The sequence below is a fragment of the Equus asinus genome, chromosome X, assembly GCF_041296235.1.
Source record: "Equus asinus isolate D_3611 breed Donkey chromosome X, EquAss-T2T_v2, whole genome shotgun sequence".
Lineage (NCBI taxonomy): Eukaryota > Metazoa > Chordata > Mammalia > Perissodactyla > Equidae > Equus > Equus asinus.
This window is the reverse complement of record NC_091820.1, coordinates 16,071,178-16,093,057: the sequence shown is the minus strand read 5'-3', so window position 1 is coordinate 16,093,057 and position 21,880 is coordinate 16,071,178. Positions and strand designations below refer to the sequence as shown.

The 21,880-nt window shown below is 37.6% G+C and overlaps 1 long non-coding RNA gene across 7 annotated transcripts in view; it reads right to left on the bottom strand.

The window, feature by feature from the left end:
* Positions 1–4,921: 4,921 nt before the first annotated feature.
* Positions 4,922–21,880, bottom strand: part of LOC123282656 (uncharacterized) — a 137,511-nt gene continuing 120,552 nt past the window's right edge. For all 7 annotated transcript variants that reach the window (XR_011499712.1, XR_011499708.1, XR_011499710.1 and 4 more), the window contains 2 exons: positions 11,101–11,275; positions 4,922–7,965 (listed from right to left, as the gene is read on the bottom strand). This is a non-coding gene — a long non-coding RNA (uncharacterized lncRNA). The remainder of the gene's footprint in view (positions 7,966–11,100; positions 11,276–21,880) is intronic.

Sequence of the window (21,880 nt, the reverse complement as noted above, 5' to 3'; positions counted from 1 at the left end):
ACTTAGGCATCTCTGTGTTTTAAAAGTTCCCCAGGTGTTTCTGATGGGCAGCCACTTTTGAAAGCTGCTGACAGGATATGTAGGATAAGGAGCAGGGCTGTTTTTCAGCGTATCACTCCCTTGCTCCCTGGCTCCCTCGCTCCCTCCCTCTCTCCCTCCCTCTCTCCCTCTCTCCCTCTCTCCCTCTCCCTCTCCCTCTCCCTCTAGCTCTCTCCCTCTCTCCCCCCTCCTTCCCTCTCCCTCCCCGTGAAATATTGGCTTCATAAGTATGTTAATTAAATTCACAAGTAAAAATTAAAATGCTTTTCCTTAAGCAGGCACATGGGTATGACATGGACCTGTGTCCCTGCACATTATCTCTTCATGCCTCCTCAATAGATAGAGCCAGAAAACTATGTCCTATTGGCTCTACCCAGAATGCTTTGTGTGACCTTGAATAAGTCACCCTCTCTGAGTCTTGGTTTGGTTTTCTCTCAAATAAATATAATTTTATGTGCTCTTTTTGCCTCTCCAGGTGATTATATGATAAAAGGGAGGAGGGTAACCAACTGTCCTGGTTTTAGCATTCAAAGTCCCATATCCCAGAATGCCTTTCAGTTACAGACAAAATAGGGTAGTTGGTCACCCTAGGAGAAACCAATGTGAATCACTAAGACATACCTAGAGGGCTTTGCTAATATAAGATTGTACCTGGCTCCCAAGGCAGTCCTTGCTAAGGAAAGATTAAAATTGCCAAGCCAATCTGAGATGCAAAGAGTACAAATGGGGAACCTACCAATTGCTCTGGAACCAGGAGAGCCCCTTGGAAGGAGGAAACTTGGGAGTCTTGTTGAAATCTGAGTAGCCATATCAGTTGTTGCAGACTCAGATACAGCCTAGAAGGCAAAGACCAGTTTTAAAGGATACAAGATCCTGGCAGGTAAGAACACTGATGATAGAAACCATCCCCTGCAGCCTAAAGCACCATCAGTAGGAACTTATAAAGCATTAAAAAAAAACTATAGAAATTTTCCAGTCTTGCAGAAAAAGAAGTCATAAGCTTCACATTTGTTTCAAGCTTGCCTCCATGGTAGAATAAGATCATGATCTGAAAAGTACTGCTTACTCCCTGAGTTCAAAGAGTGTTGGTGGCGGTGTGTATGTGTACAGGAGGCAGTAGATCCTTGTAACTCCAAAGAAAAGGTGTCATTAGGTGACTCATAATTACAAAGAACCAGCCTATAGATTTCCACTAAGACCTGTGGAAGAAATCTCTCCAAGCCAGCTCTACAAAGAACTCCCATGACAAAACGCACTGTTAGGAGCATAGTTTTTCATTGTATCCCTGAAGCCAAAGCAAGCCTTGATTTGTAAAGCAAAAATCCTGGTCTTCCTTGGGCTTTTGCAGTAGCCTCCCAACTCACCTGCTGTGTCTACAACTGCCTCCCTTTTATCTATTGTCTGATCTATGGGTCCTAGTGACACATCATCACTCTGTTGCTAAAAACTCTTCAGTAGCCACCCATTGCCCTCAAGACAAAGACCAAAACTCTTAACGAGGCCCACAGGGCTCTGTGTGAACTATCCTCTGTCTTCCTTCCCAGCCTCATCTTTTATTTCACTCTCCCACGTACCCACAGTGGCCCGTCAGACACAGTAATTAGTCAACTGGATCTTCAGTTGTTCCAGGAAGCTCTCCTAGCACCCCCACACCCCCCGAAGGCTGGATCTCTCATACACTTTATAACACCCTGTTCCTTCCCTTCTGGGAGCTTCACAGTCCATAATTGCACATTTGTATGTGAATATTTGATTAAGGTTTCTCTTCTCACGGACTACAGGCTACATTAGCTGAGAAGTGGTGTTTTCCTCTCGTTTGTATCCCATATTTGTATCAGCATATTGGCACACAGTAGGCACTCCATAAATATTTATGGAAGGAAGAAAGGAAGAAGAGACAGGAGAGAAGGAGGGACAAAGGGAGAAAGTTAGGGATGTTAATATTTTTATCTTTTATGGGGGAAATGTGCTTTAATGGAAAACTATGCATTATCTAGAGCAGGGATGGGCAAACTTTCTGTCAGGGCCGAATAGTGAATATTTTTTGCTTTGTGGGCCATAAGGTCTCTGTGGCAACTACTGAAGTCTGCCATTGTAGTGTGAAAGCAGCCACAGACAATACGTAAATGAATGTGCTGTGTTCTAATAAAACTTGGTGTATGGACACTGAAGTTTGAATTTTGTGTAATTTTCACATATCACAAAATATTCTTCTTTTGATTTTTTTCAGTCATTTAAATGTATAAACCATTTTTAGCTCATAGCCATACAAAAATGGACTGTGACTCGATTTGATTCTGGGACCAAACTGCCAACCCCTGGTCTACAGCACTCTCTTCCCAGTTGTCTGATTCCAGTTCTACGGAGCTGCTCAACAGCTCCCCAAGCTGCGGATAACTGACAGAAACACAAACTAGTTCTTGTCTGTAGACATCTATGGACACGCCAATGAATTTTGTCAGGAGGAAATAATAAGCCAGCCACCAAAATAAGAGCCATCTTTGCAACCTTTTGCAATTCGTTTCAATATTCCTTTACTCCATATAAATTTGTACTTCTATGACTTCTCCCTTGACTTCTTTGTTATAGTATCTGCCTGCTTCTCTCATTTAATTCATGAGTTAAAGTCGTTAACACTATGTCCATTTTATATATATATGAGAGTGATATTTTCGCCTTTTTAAAAAAGTATCTCTTAATACCTTCCACCCAACAATCCTTCCCTGACACAGTTAAGACCTGTGATAGAACCTATAGTAAATATACCCCCATACTGAGGTGGAAGCTCATGGTCTTTTTTTACTGATGCGTTAGTGTGCCTCTTTTATTTATACTGCCCCTCGTGTTGGAAAGTAAGGAATTTCAAGTAAATATATACACAGGGAAAGTGAAGGTAAGAAAGATAGGTTGAATCCAAGAAAGAGGTTAGTGCACAAAATCCTATGGCAGGAGGTGGGCCATAAATTAGATTCTCAATTATCCAGAAATTGATGCAGAGAAGGGATGCAGTCAGTTAAGCTTGATGCCTAGTGTCCATGAGGTAAAAACAGTTCAGGAGGCTCAGGGGAAAGAAGAGTTGTTCTTGGGAGGAAGACCAGAAAGAGGTTTCTCCCTTGGGTTCTTGCAAAGCAGCAGCCTCCACAACCTGCCACCAGTTATTGTTAGTTGAGCTCTTACTAGGCCTAGGCCCAGTTTTAAGCACTTTATAGCCCTATCACTCATGCCATTGTCTCAGGGAATTTGTTACCCAAAGATTAGACCCTAAATTGATTAACTGCTTCTTTGTATAAAACTGAAAAAAAGATTCAGAACACCAAAAGACAGATATAAAAGGGTTTTTCAATCAAGACCATTTTATTTTCCGGTCAAAATAGTTAAGGGAAAATCAGATATTAACCACACTGGATTCTTAGTCATCTGGTCTTTCCCCCAAATAAACTGTTTGAAACCCTGAGAAAAATGCTGTCTTAGGAGAAGTGACAAGGATAAGTTTGTCCATGAGCATCTCCCAGGGGAGTCACTGGACTTACGGGTTCATTTCCATCAACATGCTTACACTTTTTGTTTTGTTCACATCTATACACAGTAATCTAATCTGCCCTTGTTGTGATTTCTATAAATTTGCTTGTAAATAGAAAGGCCTAAATCTTGCAGTCCGGTGGTCTCCTGGGGCAATTAATTAAGACTATATTTTACCAAATAAAAGATGAATTATCATGTGTCAAGTGGTCAAAAAACTCCCCACTTCCACCCACTGTCCCCCAATATACAATGTAGGATTTTTCCAAGTCACAGGGATCTTCTATAAATCTTGCTTCTCTCAACAAGCTTTTTTATTTGATTTTTAAAATAGGTAATACGGTCAAGTGGTTTGAAAAGCAACCCATGGGAGGACATACAAATGTAAAGGATCAGCACGAAGGAGTTCCTTGCTCTTGATTCTGTATCTTGATTGTGTATCAAGACATAGTCTGTGAATATTCATACATAAATCTTTGTAGGGACAAGGTATTCTCTTGGGTAAATACCTAAGGGTACAATGGCTGGATCATATGGTAGGTATATGCTTAACTTTTTAAGAAACTGCCAAACTGTTTTCCAAAGTAGTTCTACAATTTTACATTCTCACCAGCAGGGTAAGAGAGTTCTGTTACCACTACATCCTTGTCGACACTTGGTATGGTCAGTCCTTTTAATTTTAGCCATTCTATTCGGGGTATGGTGGTGTCTCATGGTAGTTTTAGTTTGTATTTCCCTAAAGACTGATGACTTTGAGCATCTTCTCATGTGCTTATTTTCCATCCATTTACTTCTTGGTGAAGTAAGTGTCTGTTCAAATTTTTTGCTCGTTTTTGTTGAGTTGTCTTATTTTTGAGTTTGAGTTCTTTGTATGTTCTGGATACAAGTCCCTTATTAGATATATGATTTGCAAATATTTTTCCCATCCTGAGGCTTGTATTTTCATTCTCTAATAGTGTCTTTCAAAGAGAAAAAGTTTTTAATTCTAATGAAGCCCAAGACGTTATAAAGCCACAGTAATCCAAACAGTGTGGTATTAGTGTCAAGATAAATAAATAGATTAATGGAACAAAATAGAGTCCAGAAATAGACCCACATATATATATGGACAACTGACTTGACAAAGGTGCAAAGGCTATTCTTTTCCTGGAACAATTGTATATTTATATGCAAAAGCAGTGAACAGTCCATTATATGCCCCATATACAAATATTAACTCAAAACAAATCATAGACCTAAATATAAAACCTAAAATTCTAAAACCTCTGGGAAAAAACACAGAAGAAGATCTTTGTGACATTATGTTAGGCAGATTTCTTAGATACAACACTGAAAGTACAATCAGTAAAAGAAAAAAGGTAAATTAGTTTCCAATCTTTTATATTACAAAAGAAATGCTACAATGCATAAGCTTGAACATATGCCATTCCACATGTGTGCAATTATATCTAAAGGATGAATTTCCAGAATCCCAACCAAGCTTTAGACAAGCATTAAATGACAACAAGCTTGAGCTTCTTCTTCCAGATGAGTTCTTGGTATCAGTGTATCCTATGTTACCAGTTGAATGTAGAACAATATGTTTTAACAATCAGCCGAGTGGATCGTAGTGATTCATAGCCTTTTATGAAAGTTGAGGAGTGTAAAGAGAAGGTCGAGGGACCACCCATGGACAGGGTCAACATTCTTCTTGAGAAATAATATTGGATCACCACTAACTCATGGAGAGTAGACAAAAAGGCTCCAAATTCTAGACCACAATAAATTAATCCTGAAAAAGTTTAAAGCATGTAACCAAACCCTACCTTGGCTTTAAAAAAAAATCTAAACCATTTAAGATGGAGAGCCCAAGAATGTTTAAGATTGAGCAATATCATTTCCTACAACAACCTTCAAGATAAATTGGTTTTGAAATGTATGCCCAGGTATCTGAGTGAGTTGATTTGCAACATAGTTTGGTTACCTATATATCAGTTAAATATTGGTGAACTGCTACCATAAATAATCGTTTTGTTTTAAAAAGAGTCTCCTGTAGTTCTTTGACTTATTAGTAATTAGATAGTAGAGCCAAGAATTTATCAAAGCCTCTTTTTGATACTAAATCCAGAGGAAATGCTTTTCTATTTTTTTTCTGCATACTAGTCCATGATAGTTGATAATAAGAAAAAGGGATATGTTTTTTAATTTTTAAAAAAGTTTATTGATTGGGTTTTTGTACAAGAATTCCATGTTAATTGTAGAAAAATTTCTAAATAGGTACAAGAAAAAATTGGAAAGGAAAAAAATCACCTGTAATCCTTTTCCCAAAAATTTTGTCCTGATTCTAAAATTAATCTTACTGCTACAACAACAAGGAGAAAAATTTGAATATGTTACTGGAATTTCATTTTCTTAACATATTATCTGTAGAATTGGGTGAATTTCTGTTCTTAGTGAGGGACACCCAAATAGAATGGTTCTTCATCCTGGCTACATATTGGAATCACCTGGCAAGATTTAAAAAGTGCTAATGCCAGGATCTCACACATATTCTGATGTCTTCAGTCTGGGGTGCAATCTGGGCGTCAGGATTTTTAAAGCTCCCCAATAGGTTCTAATGTACAACCAATATTGAGAACCGCTGGTTCGAATATAAAGTGAGTCTATTATGAGTTGAATTGTGTTTTCCCCGAAATTCATATGTTTACATCCTAACCCCAAGTACTAGAAAATGTAACCTTATTTGGAAATAAGTAACTTGTTAAGATGAGGTCATATTGGGGTAAGGGTGGGGCCCCTAATCCAATATGACTGGTGTCCTTATAAAAAGAGGAATTTGGACACAGGCAAACAAACAGGAAGAACACTATGTAAAGACTAGAGCTATGCTGCCACAAGCCAAGGAACTACCAGAAGCTAGTAGAGAGGCCTGGAACAGATCCTTGCCTAGTGCCTTCAGAGGGAGCATGGCTCTGCCAACAACTTCCTCTTGAACTTCTAGCCTCCAAAACTGTGAGATGATAAATTTCCATTGCTAAAGCCACTGAGTTTGTGGTACTTTGTTACAGCAGCCCAAGTAAACTAATACATAGTTATAACTATTTTCAGTGGCCTCACTCCTGACAACCATGTTATGTTAACTTAGTGGTGTGACTAAGTAAATGGCAAGAATAGAATCATGGAAGGCACACAAACTGGAAACATTTTGTCACATGCCCACACAGGAATCACAGGGTTCTAGTTCTGGCAAACCATCACCTTCAAAAGGCTTACACTTCCTGGTTTGGTCACCATATACACACAGTATTGATTACCTTTCAGTAAATTCTTACTGGCTACCTGCCATGGCCGTGTCCACAGCAACTGTGAAAAACTAAAGACCCCCAAGCCAAGACAGGTGGCCATCTGCAAATGACTCAAGGTAAGTTGCTGTCAAGTAGAGGTCTGGGTAAAGTTACAGCAAAATAAAGTCTATCTATTCCCCACCTTTTGGCATTATCATATAATCATAGACTTTTAGACCATATTTCTAAAACATTTCATTACAGTCCTACAAAAACTTCAAGTGAATCCAGGCCCACGGAATTTAACTGCAACTATCCCATGGTGAGTTAAGTTCCCTGAAGATCTGCTTATGGCATATCAAAAGAAGACAATTTTATAGCCATTTATACACACCTGCCAGAATGCATTCTTTTATGTGATTTAATAAGTTAAAATTATTTTAAAAGCTATGTAAGCTACATATTTTTCAATGACATCTGACTAACAATCCTGTCTGGCGACAGCATCCTCCACATTCCCATGAGAATGTCTCTGAAGACACAGAAGAATACACACACACACTGCATCCTTGCTTAATCGTTCTTCCTCTTTCCTAGCCTCTTCCCTCACTTCCCTTCTCAATGAATCCCTATCGCAGCTCAATCAGTCCTGTGAAGAAGAATCTACAATAAGCATATATTACTTTAACAACCAGGAAGGTAAAAATATATTTTCATTTCAAAAGTTAAGATTTATCTTTTCAGAAAGAATAAAGAGGCAAAGATGGAAGGCAAGAAGATAGACACAAAACTACCTCCAAAATGATAATCGCAAGAATTGGCTAGACCTAAACTGTCATCTTTCTCTTGTTAAAATTAAAATATTCCTAAATATCCAAAAGACTTTTACTAACAACTCATGTTTAATTTTTTAATTGAATTAACATTGAATAGTTCATTCCCACCCCCAAAAATAGTTTTTTTAAGAAACATTAAATCTACATATAGAGTTGTTAAAAAAATAGAAGCACAGTAGGGCACGTTTCAGAAGCCATTCCTCAGGTCTGCCCATGTAGCTTTTCTGGCCTGTCCTGAAGTCACCAGGGAGACTCCTGTGTCATCCCAGAAGCAGCCAGGGCCTCATAAGATTTTAATTTTAAAACACCTGTATGGAAAAAAATTAAAAGTAAAATAACATCCAAGCACCTTAATTAGGATTACATTTGCAAAACTCCCTTGTTGGTTTTCTGTTTAAGGACTTTGTGAAAACATTTTTAGTCATGTACAAAATGAAAGGAACTAGGAGGCTAATTAGCATGAAATTCCAGTTTCTCTCTAGGTTGAATACAAGGTGGCTTGTTTTAAAGCGACTCAAAAGAAGGTCATCCAGTGTTATACAGGCTGTCTTTATGGGATCATTCTATCTCAGAAAGATGTTTTATAAAATAATCATAAAAGGGTGGTATCTAGGGAAACGATATTGTATCTGTTTTTAAAAATATGAAAATGAGCAAACTAATTTCAACCAGTTTGGAGAACAAATGCATTGAAATTATATTCGTGTGTTTAACTTTAGAACCATGTAAATATTCTATAAAACAAAATTAAATTTAAAAGCAACTCCTAAAATATTCAAAAGTAAATGATATGAATGAGCATAACTATGTATCCAGTTGGTGTCATAACTAGACAAAGAAGAACTATTCTAAGTGACTTTAAAACATAATCATTTGACTCTACATCCCCAGCGAGATACAGCCTAATGACAAAAAAAAGCCCTATTAAATTTGAATTTCAGATAAACAACAAATCATTTTTTAGCATAAGTATGTCCCATCCAATATTTGGGACATACTTATACTAAAAATACTTATACTAAAAAGTATTCATTGTTTCTCTGAATTTCCAATTTAACTGGGCATTCTGTTTTTTTAGCTGGCAAACCTACTTTGGGGGAAACTGGGTAAAAGATATACAGAACTTCTCTGTGCCATTTCTGCAACTTCCTGTGAATCTATACAATTTCAAAATAATTTTCTTTAATTGAGAGAATAGAGTTTGAAAAGTAGTTGAATCATCAAGTGGGAGTCAAAATCATCTCAAACTACCCATAGCTGAAGAAGAAAAATGGTACCTAGACTATTTTTAAAAAATAGTAAGTATAAAGAGGCAGTAATCCTGAGGTAAGACCGAACATGAAGTTATTTAATATAAGGGCAAGGTGAACTGAGGACTTAACAAACTATTCCTTACAAGTGAATGTGTTACTGCTAGCTAACCTGAAGGCAGGAAGAGAAATGGACTGGAAGTCATTTCTCTGTCCATGGTGCTGGGCTGACAACGAGATTTTATTCCAATCCAATACAAATATATCTTAATTTAAATCACAATTTGGATCACTGTAAAAAGCATGACCTGATCTTTTTTTAAAAAAATAAGAAAATCCTTCTGCAGACCTGAAATTGCATGAAAGGCAGTAGCAGCAGAAAGAATTTAAAAGTGAAAGTTGGGAATATAAGAAAATCTCTTCTAGAAAAACATTGTTTCTTATCATTGATATAATCTTTTCTTCAATCGAAGAATTGTTTTTACAGAATATCAAGCTGTTTACTCTGAGTCATTTTAACACCAACCTGAAGTGAGGAAGAAAAAATAGCAATGCCCTCCTTCCCAATCTCAGTCATATTTTCAAATCGGGGAAAAAAATTGAAGAATCAACTTTCTTTTTCCTGGGCTTGGGGGAGGGAAATAAGGTAAGAAAGAGAGAGTACTATGAGAGTGGACAAAAATATCTCAGCACCAGAACACATGGTGAGTGGGTAGAGTGGGAGAACACTACAAAAATGGATATGCATGACCTCACCATAAGCATGCCTAAAATATCCTGTAAAGATGGAAGGATTAACAGCTTATTCAACACTGTGTGTACAGATGCACAGAGCAGACCAAGAGCTCAATAACCGTTCCTTGCCTGTCAGATTCTTCATTGAAAATTGCTGCTTAAAACTCAAGATAGCTTTGCTCAGAGAGTTAAGTATATGTTTTTAAAATATATTTTCCACTTAGCAACATGCCTTAAACAGATTTCTCCTCTTGAAACCAATGTAGCCAAATCTCTCACCCAATATATGGGTACTGCTTTGCAGAAAATCACCAGAAAGGGAAAGAGTCAAAGGTTTTCATGGTAAACACTGCAAAAATTTAAACCATAAAAGTTTATCAAGTGCCTGCTCTTTACTTATCACTGAGATAGATACTAGGGACTTACAGAGATGAAGTAATACACATCCCACCTACAACAAGCTTATATTCAATTTGGAGAGAAGACAAAATCATACAAAGTTGAAAACTTCATTTAAGAACTTTAAAGATTTGAAAATTAACATCTTCATAGACATTTGTTCCACACTTTCAAGTTTATAGAGCATTTCCACATATTCTACCGTTTGATCCACACAATAGCCCTATGAAGTAAGGGGTTTTGGTAAGCCCCTGAGACATACAGGAATTCAGCTTTGGAGAAGAAACCAAAATATCCCTAAACAATTCTTCAAATGGTATTAATTGATTTGATCTGCTGACTTGTAGGGACATGGAAAGTAATGGACCTCCTTGGGGGCATATTTATATCCCCAGAAATACATTGCCCAATCTTTGGTACATGGTAAATGCAATAAATGCCACTGAAGACAAGTTGCACTAATGTATTAACAAATGTTACATTTGAGGAAACTATAAGAACAGCATATCCCTCAGTGTGATATCTACTGCACTGGCCCAACACTTGACACAGTTAGGAGTTCAGTATATAGAATTAAACTAAACTGGTAGGAGACTGACTCTAATAATAGAGTGCTTACTACATGCCAGATACTGTTCTATGTCCTCTGCATTTACCACCTCATCTAAACCTCATAACAATTTTATGAAGTATGGGCTGTTATTATGCCTATTTTTCAGAAAAAAGTAAAGCGACCTCAGGCAGATTAAGTAATTTATACAAAGTAACACAGGTATTAAGAGCTTATGATCTTTTCATTATTCATCCAGTAAACCATAAAGCTAATAGTCACTTTAGAAATTTGGAGGAAGAAATTGACTCAGGCTGAGATGGTCAGAAAATATCTCATGCCAGAAAAAAATAGAAAACAGATCATCAAAGTAGCTGTCGAATTTGATAAAGTGAGAAGAGGGCACTCCAGGAGACTGAGGAGGAATGACCAAATTTGCAGAGGGAAAAATCACACAAGAAATGTGTATTAGTTAGGGACAGTAACATCAGCAACTCTAACAAACACACCCCAAAATCTGGATGGCTTCGTAAGTTGATTTCTTGTTCATGTGTAAGTCCAAAGAGTAGGTTCCTGGGTATAAGGTTGCCTTCCACATGGTCTTCAGGTACTCAGGCTCCTTCCATCTTGTGGCTTGACCAGCTCCAAAATCTTGGTGTGTACTGCTATATCCTCTGCACCGTGCTGGGAGACAAGGGAAGAGACCATGGAGAAGCATTCTACAAGTTTTTATACGTCAAGCCTAGAAGTTGCTCATTTAACTTCTACCGTTATTCCACTGACCTGAACTCAATGCCATGGCCACATACGACTGCAAGGCATGCTTAGAAATGTAATCTAGAAGTGTGCCTGGGAAGAACAGAAGGCATGGCGATTTCAACTGCAATATGCAAACTGACCTTCTTCCAAGTCCCATAGAAAGCTCTTATTCTCCTCTTACAGTTCTGGTCTAGTCTTAGGTGTCATTTATCACTGACCATGATAGCAAGACTTGACTGAAAGGGTAGTAATCAAACATAATACTCACCCTAGAGTTAGCAACCACCTACAATCTGTTCCATGAATATCTACCTTCCTCCAGCATTGTGTTCTCATTTGGGAACATGTGACTTCTTTCAGCAATATAATGCACATATGAAAATTACCTAGCAAGGGCACTATCTACAAAACCCAAGAGGAAAAAAAGCAGAAAAAGGAAAAGTAATGGGCATATGGAAACTAACCACAAGAAAGAGAATTTCATTTAGGCTTATGAAAGAAGAGGAAAATGGAAGAACTAAAAGACAATCAAGAGTGTTTGTAATAGGTATAGAGCACATGCCAAATGTGTATAGAGCGTATATAGAGTGAACATACTGAAAATATTTTATTGAAGGGATAAGTGAGAAAAGTTAGGAAATAAGAGAGAAAGGACAGAGAGTTAAAGATAAGATTCACCTGTCACCCTAAAAATAAGGTAATGAGAGCTTCTAATACAAATATGAGTGACAAAGACACTTGAATTAGTGTTTTATGACAAATATCGCTCAAATGGGGAATATAAATTCTTTCTTTCCCCCATACCATCACCCAACCCCCAAGATTGCTCCAATGCATCCCAACAAACTTCAAAAAGATAACAGGGGCTGCCCGTGGCCGAGTGATTAGGTTTGTGCTCCACTTCAGTGGCCCAGGATTCACTGGTTCGGATCCTGGGCGCAGACCTAGCACCGCTCATCAAGCCATGCTGAGGCAGCGTCCCACATGGCACAACCAGAAGGACCTACAACTAGGATATGCAACTATGTACTAGGGGTCTATGGGGAGAAGAAGATTAATTAATTAATTAATTAATTAATTAAAAGATTGGCAACAGATGTTAGCTCAGAGCCAATCTTTAAAAAAAAAAGAGATAACAACACTAGGGCTGGGAAAGCCAAAACTGGTGTCTATGTTTGTTTACCTCATTTCTTCCCCTCCCATTCACTCTTTCACAGTGTGGCTTCTCCCCTCACCACATCACTGCAACCACTCCAGTCAAGTTCACTGGTGAGTTCCATCCTGCCAGATCCAGTGGGCACCTCTCTATCCGCAAACTTAATGTCCTCTCAGTTGCACTCAATGCAGTTGATCATTCCCTCCTTCTTGAAATAATTTCCTTTCATGGTTTCAGTGACATCACACTTTCCCTAACTGGTTCCTCCTTTGCCAACTGATCTCTAAATGTTTATGAGTCCCAGAGTCCTCTTCTCCATCTTACCTCGATGGGCTCATGCAGTCCTATAGCTTTAAATATCATTGATATTCTAATACTCTCAAACTGTATCTTCTGCTGACATGACATCTCCTCTTGGAAGTCAGGTAGGCTTCTGTAAAAAGTCCTTTAAATTACTGACTTAGACCAAAAACTCATAATCCCCTTCCTTCACGAAATCCATTTCTCCACCTGTCTTTCCTGTTTTGGTAGATGGCACAATCAGTCACCCAATTGGTCAAGCCAAACCCTAGGATAACCCAAGTTTCCTCCCCCTCCTTCAACCCCCACAACCAACCTGACAGCTACTCCTTCCAACTTTACCTCTAAAACATTCCAAATCTGTCCATCGACATTGTTTCCCCCTGGTCCATGCCACCATCACCTCTCACCATCCATCTCCTAGCAGACCTCCCTGCTTTCACTCTTGTTCCTTTCTAAACTGTTTTCCACTCAGAAGTCAGAGTGATCTTTAAACCATAAGTCAGATAATGTCATCATCCCCACTTAAAACCCTCTCATCACTTCCCATTGTTCTTAAAATAAAATACAAACTCCTAAGCATCACTGAAAAGTGTCTACTTTCCTAATTCACCTCATGAAACCCTGCCCTACCTTACCATGTTCCAGCCACACTAGCTTTTTTTCTATTCCTCAACCAGACCAAGTCCCCACCTTTTCTAAACTAGCTCCTGTTGCACTCTATCTCATTACCCAGTTTATTTCTTCTTAGTACTTACAGCAACCTTAATTATCTAACTTACATATTAGTTTCCTTATTTAGTACTTGTCTCTTTCACTAGACTATAAGTTTCATGAGAGCAGAAGCTATATCTAGGTTGTTCACTGCTATATCTTTAGTATCTAGCACCAATAGCTTATTGAAATTGTCCTTAATAGAAATTTGTTAAATGAATGATTTAAAGGAAGTAACAATTTGAAAACAATAAGAATGGAGCAAATGTGTCTCTTTTGTCTCCTGAATCTTCCACCAGTACTGTCTTCTGACCAAGGTTTGAAATCTCCTGAGATCTCATGAGAGAGAACAGCACAACAGAACTCTGAACTGCTGTCAGGCAGTGGTGATCCAAATAAAAGTTGAAATAGAACTGTTTTGGCGGAGGGACATCAGGGCAAGGTGGAAAGAAGCAGAAAATTGTTGCTATGTGCCACTGGGGCTCAGGGAAGCCAGAAAGGGTGAGGCACAGAAATTACAAAGTAAAAGTTTTAGAACCACCACTCTTGGCTTTCACTTCCCAGCCCACAATAACCACCAAAGTGCAGTCATTCTATTTCCAGGGTTCTATTTCTAGGCTGTAAGAATGGAGCAAATTTTAGAGTATTACAGACTTTCACAGGAAAAAGAAAAGATTACCTAAAAATATTTTCACCTTTGCCAAGAACTGCTTCCAAACACAAACCTTAGCTTGTCACACCTGCCCCATTTCCCCCTTCCCCCTTCTTTGCTACTACCGACTCCCTCATTGCGCCAGATACATCTGGGACCATAAGAATTAGCTAACATGTCCCAAGTAATTTGAGCTCTTCAAACGGAAAGTGTTCCAGAAATAAAAATAAGGTGCTAAATAGTTACAAGTCGTTTCTACCAGAATTATTGTTGAAATTTCTATTTGTCTATTTTTAAGTTTTCACCCTTATGTTTTATGGAAGATAATGCCAAAGCATGTGATATTTCACCATATGATTAGTTTTCAAATAAGGGACACAAAGCTAGTATTATCTGGAGCCACATTTTCTATTTTCTCTTGAAAATATGCACCAACCTAAAAGAAGAATAAAAACTTTTTCTCTGTCCAAAGAGTCTGACAAGTTGGATTCAAACTCTCTGCAGTATACAGGTTTTAGGTATTAGATTTAAATTTTCATTAAGCTAACATTCACTGAGTACCTACTGTGTGCCAGGTGTAGTGGTAAACATGTTCACACTCACTTTATTTAATCTTCATAACCATCCTCTGAGCAGGATATTATTGCCCCATTTTAAAGATGGAAAATTTGAAAATTAGACTTTAAGTAACTTGACCATGTTTATAAAGGCCATGGCCAATAGACACATGATAGATAGATAGATAGATAGATAGATAGATAGATAGACAAATAAATAAAAATAAAGACCACGGCCATTGCTGTTGCTTACGATATATGGTAGGCAGAATAATGGTCCCCCAAAAATGTCCACATCTTAATGCCCGGAACCTGTGAATGTGTTGTCTGAATGGCAAAAAGGACTTTTCAGATGTGACTAATTAAAGAATATCCTGGATTATCCAGGTGAGCCCAGCGTAATCATAAGAGTCCTTATATAAGAGGGAGGCAAATGAGTCCATCAGAGAAGGAGATGTGATGATGGAAGCAGAGATCACAGCGATACAGCTGCTGGAAGGGGGTCACATGCCAAGGAATTCAGGCAGCCTCTAGAAGCTGGAAAAGGCAAGACAACAGACACTCCCCTAGAGCCTCCAGAAGGAACACAGCCCTGCCAACACCTTGATTTTATTCATTGAGACCCATGTTGGACTTCTGACATCTAGACTTATAAGTTAATAATTATGTGTTGTTTGAAGCCACCATGTTTGTGGTAATTTGTTACAGCAGCAACAAGAAACTGATAGATCGTACATTCTCTTAACATCTAATTATGTTCTTATGTTTAACTTTGGGACTGTAGGCTTCACGTGTCCTGTTCACTTCCACATCTTCAGCATCTGTCACGGTGTCATCTGCCTGTTTGTGCTGGTGGTAGTTATTAATGATAATTCAAATCCTACAGAAAACACAACATCAATCCAAACCATACCTGACATTGTTCATTTTCATTACAAGAGAAGGATATTAATTATTATTATTTAAATCAAATTGGTTGCTTTCTTTAATCATCTACATAAATATTTCTACCACTTTTTACAAAATTGGAGATTTGTAACATCTTTAATTTTTAAAATAATCAGGTGATTTGGCTGGGATTAGAGACTGACAGGCTGAGAGATGTTAGCAGGCCCTTCCTCCAAGCATTTCCAGTCCCATCCTTGGGTTAAGCAAAATCATCAGAAAATTACATGCCTATCCCACCTTCCCCCTCCCTCTAGAACTGTCTTTGCAGAACAATATTTTACCACTAAATATTGGCTTTCACAGAAGGCCAAGGAAGAAATAAATCAAGAAGTCCTAGAGTCCTAGTATTTTTTTGTAAAACATTTAAACAGATTTTTCTAATGTTACTTAACATAAAGAACCCAGTAATAAATTTCTCTCAGGTGTCCTCATAAAGATATTGTTAGTTTCTCTGGAGAAACTGAATTGGTCCTAACTAAAGTGCAAGTTGTAAAGCCTATTGAGTTTCTCTCTCTCTTTTTTGTCCCCTAGCCATCAGGAGGCACAGAGCTAAATTTGGTGTGTGAAATCTATAGCTTCTTACAGCAAGGAGTTCTTGCTATGGTTTTTCTCCTTTTCTTATCTTGAAAATTCTTTTATTTTTATCTTGTGGTCATCGTTTTATAATATTACCTAGCCTGCCTCAAACCATTTTTGAAGTTTGGAAGAATATAAAGGAATCAATAAATAATATATTGAACCACATTCTAACTTTAATATTTATTACTGTCTTGATAAACACCCAAGTTTTGAGCCATGTCACTCATATGCCATGAAACAATGAACTAGCAAATCCCTAGAAACTTGTAGCCTGGAGGGGTGCAGAGATAACACATTTAACAACAAGAGCCGAGGGATAAGCACAGAGAAAATGACTTCTACACAGTAGGAAAGGTTTTTTCAGGTAAAACTCAACCTAGAAGATGTCCATTTTCTGCTGTAAACCAAGATGGGCTAAAAGATATTTTTGAAGAACTGTGGAGATCTAATAAGAACAAATGGCTTGAAACAGAGAAATAAAATGAAAAACTCTGTACTTAAAAGTTTGGACTTAGAACAATTCAGACTGGGTCTGAGAGGTCTCTAGAGTTAACATCAGGCCTAGTATAAGGCATTAACCGGTCTGCAATGTCATTAGACACAGCAGACAGTGAGGGATAGTAATTAACCAGTTCCGTAAAAGGAGACGACCAACCAGACAGGAAGAAGCCTGAGACATGTCAATTGGTCATCCCTACATAAGGCCCTCACCATCTCCTGAGACCAGACAGACTGGGAGGTAACCTCAGAACCAAACCATGCTTACACCTAAGTGTTCTTGTAGCTCAACTCATTTCAATCTAAGAAATGTTTATTTGATACCTCTTTGGTGCTAAATACTGCTCTAGGCCTGGAAATAAAAAGATGAATAATAATATATCATCTGGGCCAAAAAAAGAGCTCACATTCTAGTGAGGAAGACAGATACATGAACAGATAACTATAAGGTTGCATGAGAGTTACAACTAGAATAGTATGTATGAAATAAGAGACCAAACACAAAAGGGAGTCTGAGGAAGGAGATAAAATAGAACACGGGTTATGAAGAAAGAGACTTCGTTTTCGAGGGAGCAAAGGGACAGAAGAGAACTCCAGGCAGAGGACAAAATACAGGAAAGGTCATGAAAGCATAAAATAGTATGTCTGGGTCAGGAAAAAAATGCAAAAATAAAGGTAGGAGTGGCTAGTGGGTAGAAATTAGGACATATTCAAGGTTTCTGAGGAGGGATGTAGCATGATCAGATTTTTACTTTTCAAAGTTTCCTCTGGAGCAATATCTGACTAGTTTGTTTCAGACCAACAATCCTGCTAAGAACAACTAGAAAAGCTGGGAGAAAAAGATTTTTTAAAAAACCACCTTAGCTTGAATGAATCAAAGAACTACCAAAGCAGTGAGAATTTGCAGAGTCAAGATCCAGAAGAAGATGGAAGCCAAGAGACTTGAGACAGGCATTTGGGAATACTTTCAGCACTGAGGCGATTGTCAATTATGAAGGTAAAAGCAGCAGCTGAGAGGCTGAACAGTTAAGCATAACAGAGCATAAGGGGACAAAACTCGGAGTTCAGACTGTCCAGGAGAAGGGGTCCTGGTAAATATCCCAAGCTGTCAGTAGGAGCTCAAAGGGCTGCACTCTGGGAGGAAGGGTGAACTAGAAATAAGACAGTCTTGAAAGGATTCAAGCACAACTTTAAGTCATCTCCACCCCTGACTGGAAAACAGTGATCATCCCCAAACCTAGTTACCTAAGAAATGCAAAAATAAACCCTCTCTGGAGAAAGTTTGAATTATACAGAACATCAAAACATCTATAAAATTTTTAGCACAAGTATCCGGCGCTCAATCAAAAATAATCAGACTTTTAAGGAGGTAAGATATAACTGAAAACCATGATTTAAAAAAAAAGACAATGGAAAAAGACCCACAGGAAATCCAGAGAATGGAGTTCTAAGTCACAGGCTTTAAATGGCCCAGACAATATGTTCAAGGAATTAAATTACAAGTGGAGAATTTTGGCAGAGAATTAGAAACTACACTACACCATCCATAGAACTAGACTACATTACAATTAAGAGCTTCTACATCATTAAAAGAGTGAGAAGAAGCCCACATATCAGAAGAAAATATTTTTCAACACAAGTAAATGGTAAAGGATTCATACCCAGAGTATATTTTTAAAAGAAGAAGAAACAAGGAAGGAGAGAGAAAGGGGATGGGGAGAAAGAAATAAAGAGGGGGAGAAAGAGTGAAAGAGAGAGAGAGAAAGAGACTTGTTCAAATCCACAAGAAAAAGACAATCCATTGGACAATGGGCCAAAAGACTTGAATAAGCTTTTCCAAAAAGTGGATATCCAAATAATCAATAAACATAAAAATGTACTCAATCATGTTGGTCACTAGGAAAATGCAAATGAAAACCACAGTGTGATAGAACTACATACCTAATAAAAGGGCTAGAATTGAAAAGACTAACAATATCAAGTACTGGCAAGGACATGAGTAACAAACACTCAGACACTGCTGGTGGGAATGTAAGTTGGTACAACCACTTTGGGAAACTGTTTGGCATCTTCAGTTGCTGAACATATGTATTCTTATACCCCAGAACTCTCACTCTGAGGTACGTAACCAACAGACGTGAGCACGTATGTGCGCCAAAAGACATCTCAAGAATATTTACAACAGCACTGTTTTTAATAACAAAAGCTGGAAATAACTCAAGTATTCATCAATGTTAGAAGGATAAATAAATTGTGGCACGCTCATACAATGGAATACTATACAACAATAGAAAATTAATGAACTACATCTACCCACAGTGACATGAATGAATCTCACAAACATAATGTAGAATGAAAGAAACCAGACACGGAATAATACATATTGTTTGATTCCATCTATTTAAAGTTCAAAAACAGGCAAAATGAATCTACGATTTAAAAAGTTTGGATATTGGCTACCTTGGCAAGAGGAGTAAGCAACTGGGAGTTTGAGTGAAGGGCCCTTTTAGGGTGTTATTAAAGTCTATTTCTTTAACTAGTTGTTGTTTACACATGGGTCTGTTTACTCTGAAAATTCACCAAGCTGTGTGCTTATGATTTTTGTACTTTTTAAAATGTTATATTTTAATACAGAAGTTAATTTTTAAAAACTACATTTACAAATAAAGCAGCAATAAGATTAAAATAATCAAGTTTATAAAATTCTTGGAATTTAAAAAAGTACAAGATGTGTCAATATTAGTATTTAATGCATAAATAAATCACTGCTTTTATGGACTTTTGCTTTTCTTTATTGATTTATGAATTTAATTTCACTTCAAGTATGAAACCAATTTAAAGATAGCTTAGTGTTCTCAAATTTGCACCCAGGATGTTGAACATGAGGGCATATTAAAAACCCACAAATAGTAGATCTGTCTAAACTTGTTGGAGTTCTGAGTTTAAAGCAATTTCCTCAGAAGCCAAGCTTAAAATATTTAAGAAAGCTGTTTCAACAACCCTGGGTTTGAAATTTAGATTAGGAGTGTTGAAGCACAAAATTAAGAAGGAAATAATAAATCTTTCAGACTTCTGATTCAAGATAATTGAGTGAACACAGGCACTTACCTCTCCTTCTTACAAAAAGCGTTGAAGAAGAAATATAAAAATAATCATTCCACAGTCTATTAGGAGTCTGTGATGGGTGTCAGCAGTAGACCAGAAAAGAAATATCTGGTAGCTATAAATTCAATCGGAGCAGGCTGACAGTGACACCCAAAAGAGCTGGGAAGCGTAGGAAATCCTAACCCTTTACAGTACAGGCAAAAGCAAGGATCTTTCAAGGAGACTTTTCCCAGTAAAAGCTCAGTATAACCACAAAGTCAGAGGCAGTGGGGTAGAGAGAAGTTAGCAGTGGGCATTCAGCTAAGGACATTGGTTGGGGGAGGGTTGAGTTAACTGTATTCCTCTGTTCATGGTATGCTGTCATCATCGCTGGTCCATGCAAGGTCCAGCTCTTGTTGTATTTTATCTTATTTATTCCTTTAGTCTCATTCCTCACTCTCATTTACATGCCCTCCTTAATTTGTTTCTCCACTCAGCACTATGTTATTAAGATATCCTTGTGACTGTGTACTGGTCAGATGCTTCTAATTACGGCACAGTGTTCCTTGAGTTGCACCCTTGACATTTTATTAACTCAGTTCCCCAGTGGTGCACATCTGGATTATCCCCTACTCTGCACTACCACCAATAACACTATGATGAGCATTTTCGAATGTGGCCACCTTACAAAGCTCTATGAGAATTCTCTGGGATATATAACCAAAAGTGGAATTTCTGGTTATAATGTGCACAGATTTTTAATTTGGCCCAATGCTGCCGTAGTGCTCTCTTGAATGGCTGCAACAGCCCACACCCCACACTCCCTCCATGGATGTGTAATGGTTCCTATTTCCCCACAGGCTCAGGGTGAGCCACCTTTCTGATGTTTGCCAACGTGATAGGAGCAAAATGTTAGGCCTTGTTTTAATTTGCATTTCTCTAATTACTAACGATGTAGAGCATATCTCATATACCTGATGTAGTCATTTGCTCTCCTGTCCCATGAATTGCTACTTCTTTTTCTTTTGTTAATTTTTCCACTAGAGTATCGTTTTCTTATTTATTTGTAGGAATTTCTCATTAGGCTGACAATGCAAATATTTTCTCCCAGGCTGTTGTCTGTTTACTTTGTCCGTATTTTCTTTACTTAACAGAAATCCTTAATTTTCATGTAATCAAATTCATCTTTTTTTTTTTTTTTTTTTTTTTTTTTGCTTTGGAGCTGTATCTAAGAAGTCTCATTCCCTTTGGTCACAAACAAATCTTCAGCATTATCTTCTGTTAACTTTGTAGCTTTATCTTTCACATTTAGTTCTTTCATGCATCTGGAGCCCACTTTTGAACATGGTATTAAGTAGGGTCCCAGTTTTCTTTTTCTCCATATAGTGAGCTAGTTTTCCCAGTACCATCCAGTAAACATTTCATCCTTTTCCCGTTGATTTCTGGTGCCACATTCACCATATAATCATTCCTATATATACAAAGTCTGTCTCTGAGTTCTCTGTTCCGCTCCATTGGTCTATTTGTTCTTACCCCGTACCACATATATTTTTCTCACTATGGCTTTGTAGTATGTATTAACATCTGAATGGGTAACTCTCCTTTTTGTTCTTCCTTTACAAAATTGACTTAGATATTGGCAGAATTTTATTTTTCCATATTAATTTTAGGGTAAAGTTATTGAGTGTCTCAAAAAATCCAGATTGATTCTGGATTTGGGTTACATTTTGTAATTATTTAATATAAACAGCTATTTCACGTCAATTAAATAATCGATTTCGATTAATTTACAAGTGACAGAACATTTTGACAAAATTTAGTCATCTAATCTAAGAGCAAGGAATGTATCCCCATTTATTCTGTCCTTTAATAGGGCTTTAAATTTTTTTTCCCATACAAGTGTTGTGTATTTTTGGTTATGTTAATTCCTAGATACGTTAGAGCAGGGGTCAGCAATTTTTTCCTGTAGAGAGCCAGATAGTAAATATTTTAGGCTTTGTGGGACATACAGTCTCTGTTAAAACTACTCAACCTCAACTCTG